Source organism: Canis lupus, chromosome 14 (assembly GCF_003254725.2).
Source record: "Canis lupus dingo isolate Sandy chromosome 14, ASM325472v2, whole genome shotgun sequence".
Classification (NCBI taxonomy): Eukaryota; Metazoa; Chordata; class Mammalia; order Carnivora; family Canidae; genus Canis; species Canis lupus.
This window is the reverse complement of record NC_064256.1, coordinates 49,504,901-49,508,837: the sequence shown is the minus strand read 5'-3', so window position 1 is coordinate 49,508,837 and position 3,937 is coordinate 49,504,901. Positions and strand designations below refer to the sequence as shown.

General features: G+C 36.3%; 1 long non-coding RNA gene across 1 annotated transcript; it reads right to left on the bottom strand.

The window, feature by feature from the left end:
- Window positions 1–339: 339 nt before the first annotated feature.
- On the bottom strand, window positions 340–3,024 carry LOC118350525 (uncharacterized). Its single transcript, XR_004804484.2, has 3 exons — window positions 2,504–3,024; window positions 1,563–1,694; window positions 340–413 (listed from the first exon to the last, which is right to left on the bottom strand). It is a non-coding gene; the product is annotated as an uncharacterized LOC118350525 (long non-coding RNA).
- Between the last annotated feature and the right edge of the window lie 913 nt (window positions 3,025–3,937).

Below are 3,937 nucleotides of genomic sequence, written 5' to 3'. Positions count from 1 at the left end.
TGAAATTAGGATCTTAAAGAGGTATTTGTACCCCGTTGTTTATTGCAGCACTATTCACAAAAGCCAAATACGGGAATAATTTAAATATCCATTGCAGATGAATGGATTAAAAAATGTGAGATATACACCTTCCAGATCTATATAGATATATAATGGAATATTATTCAGCCTTTAAAAAGAAAAAAAATTAGCAATTTGCAACAACATGGATGAACTTTGAAGATATTATGCTAAATGAAATAAGCCAGTCACAGAAAGGCAAATACTGCATGATCTCACTTACGTGTATAGTTTTAAGAAGTCAAACTCATAAAAGCACAGCGTAGAATTGATATTTACCAGGTGCTGAGAGTTAGGGGACAAAGGAAGGTGTCAGTCACGAGGTTCAGAGCTTCCATTATGTCAGATAAGTGCTGGAGAAATGATGTATAGCATGATGACTCTTGTTAATAATGGCATATTGTATACTTGAAATATGCTAAGAGAGTAGATATTAAGTGTTCTCACCTCCCTCCCCTCACACACGGTAACTCGTAAGGTGATTGACGTGTAATTAGCTTGATTTACAATCATTTACAATGTATACATATGTCAAAATATTATGCTGTACACCCTAAATATATATATATATTTCTAATTTGTCGATTATACCTCAATTAAACTGTGGGGCAAAGCAAGAAAAGAGAGTAAGACATTGCAAAAAGTTTATCTACTTTTTAAAATAAATATTTCCAAAGTACTTGATCCTCCTTTTGAAAGTCTATGCTGAGGTACACATTTCTTTTATTTTTAATGTAGTTGTTTCTTTGTGGATGAATTATATCTGGGAAGCTGAGTCTACTTAACTGAGTTGTTCCCACACCATAATGAAAGAAAGGGATGCCAGTATCCTGGAACTAAAAAGCCTGCCTTTGAATGTTCATGACAAAACAAAAGCAACCAGAAAGCAGCATCAGCAGAACATACAAAAGCAGCAAAAAAGAATTGCCAATCATTCCATAACCTTACGAAAATTTACTCATTGAAAATAAAATGAAAATTTATCCTTCATGCTTACTGAAAAGAACAGTGGTGCTCAAATTTGGTCCCCCATTGGAATGAATGCTTTACTCGACAGGATAACAAATGAAAATTGGATCAGGGACACATTTTCAATGAAAAAGACACACTGCCAGATGGCTTCTTGGCAAAGGAAAGGGAAGAGTTGATTAAACTGTCATGTGATGACTTCAAATTCAGCAAAGTGCAGTTTAGCAACTTTTTGTTGAGAAGGATAAAGGAGGACATTCAGGTACTAGGCTTGGTTTTGACAATAAGGTTTAAGATTCCTTTGCGGTTTTACTGGTTTTCTGCCATTGCTTGCAATAAGGGAAAACACAAAATTAATCTCAACCGAGAACAAAATTTCTGCTGAAGAGAACTTGAGTTTCTCTAGAACTAATTCTTTGAAACCTTGGTGTCAAACACACTCTTCATAAGGCATGTTTTACTTTTCAAGAAAAACATAATGTGCATGTTCATTTACAGGTGCTGCTACCTCAAGGTGAATTAGAATTTCGTACCTTTCAGATAAGAGGGGTATTATAAAACTTCCACCAAAATACAAATATGTTCCCTAAGGACTTGTTATCCAGTTCATGTACGGGAGAAAAATAATTTTCCTTCTACTTCTCTGGGCTCTCGGCTGAGAATCCCTGTAACAAAAGACAGATTAATAGAACAACAAACAGAAACTTAATAACATGTATACCTCCCGTATATATGGGATAAACCCAGAAAACTGAGTAACTCTTGAAAATGGCCCAAATCACCACCTTTTTACTTTATTTTTTAAATATTTTATCTATTTATTTGAGAGAGAAAGAGAAAGAGAGCAAGCACAGTGGGGAGGAGGGTGCAGAGGGAGAGGGAGAAGCAGACTCCCGCTGAGCAGGGAGCCCAATGTAGGGTTTTATCCCAGGACCCTGAAACCATGACCTGAGCCGAAGGCAGAGGCTTAACTGACTGAACCACCCAGGCGCCCCCAAGTCACCACCTTAAATACCATTTCCAGATAAAGATAAAAGATGTTGGAGTGAGGGAGACCAGGTACAGAAGGTTACCAGAAAAGGCACAGTAAATGAGGTTATGGCTTCTATGTAGACTTAAGTCCATGCCTTCTCCAATGATGAGAGTTTCTAGAGATGTATCATTATTCTCTTCCTACTATGGAGAAAGGCACACACTACAAATGGATATTTCCCTTATAAATGTAAATCTCTGTTACAAAATGGTAACTTCCACTCCTGGTTTTCAGAGCTCTTCTTGCATCTGCAGCCTCTCAAAAATAATCAGCCCCAAATAATTCAAATGCCAAAAAGTATATTTGAAGATGGTAAGTGCTGCCCCCCTTCATTTGTGAATCATCTTTCTCCTTTCCTCTAATAGGAGATTCCTAGTTTGCTTTCCTAACTGTACTGGCCCCCATACACAAGAGTTGTCAACTAGATGGTTTTTCACCCACCTGGCTTGGGGGGGCCAACAACACACGCACTTGGATTCTGTGCTTGGTGCAGGGTTGGGCATATAACTCAAGGAGAGCAGTCCGCATCAATTTTGGAACTAGAATGGATGCTGAGAGATGACTCTTCTCCTGATGCTCCTGGATACTAAAAACATGGTAGACAATTGCTGCCACATAGTGAAAGCCTGCCTAAGAATAAAAGAACACCCAGAAAGTAGAGACAATTATGAGAGGAAAAGCCAGACATATTTCTGATGGCACTGATTCCATGCCAGGCTCCTGCTTTGCTAAAAAGTACCTCCGATCTTATAATTTTCAATTGTAAGCCACTATTATTAAGCTACTTTAATTATTGAGATTCTGTCTTAAAAAAAAAATAAAAGAGTGTCTTGACTAAAACACTAAGAATCTGCGTTTGGGAGGTGGATGATCTCTATATTTGTTTAAGAGAAAAGATATTCACATCAAACTAAGAACAAAGCATCCCAGAACAATTTCTGGAATAGAGCAATATCCACAGAGTCTGCAGAGCCACAGATCTTTGAGGTAAGACATTATATCATACATAAATTCTTATGTCCTCATAGTATAGGACTCATAAGATTTTTTAATCTAATTGAATACTAGATTCCTTGCCTATAAAATATTATATATGAACTCATCAGAGAATACAGTTTGTACCTATTAAATTCATGAGTAAATTATTTCTTATCTTACTTCAGTTTATTTTTGCCTTAAGTGTTTTTGTTTGTTCTCATGTTCTTGTCTGACTCCATAATAGCTGACATTGGTAAAATAATAATTAGATATTCAATTAGAGAGTGTCCACAAATTTAAATTCTTCTATTTATATTCTTCTAGAGAAAATTCCATAAAAACATAAATGAGCATTTTCATTCATAATTGAGATAATTCATGAACATTATCATAACACCATGTTTTTTTTTTTTAGCATCTTTTCACTGCTTAAAGCACTTTTATGTGTATTATTTCATTTGCTCTCTGTACCTCCTTTTCAAGGAACTTACTACGTTATTACATAGCTGATAGAACATCACTGGGCCACAAGCCCATCAACAAACAAACACTAATCAAATAAAAAATGCCCTCACTGTTGCTGTTTTGGTATTCCCCAGAAGTATCAGCAAGACATGTGTTACTGAAGTTTTCGTAGCAGAGATGGAGAGAAAATTTACATCGTATGACACTGAAATTTTAAATTAAGAAAACCTAATTAGACATCTTTTCAATTTTCAATTTTCTGTTTTGAAGTCATAGTCTGTTCCCCCCTTACCGGGCCTACTTTCCTTACCTCTTGCATCACTCTGTCACCTCTCGTTCATACTTAAACAGAGAAACTTGGCTCTATCCCCACCCCTACATCCTTCACCTCACTCATCAAAAGGATCCAAATGTCTTAAAACATACTCCTCA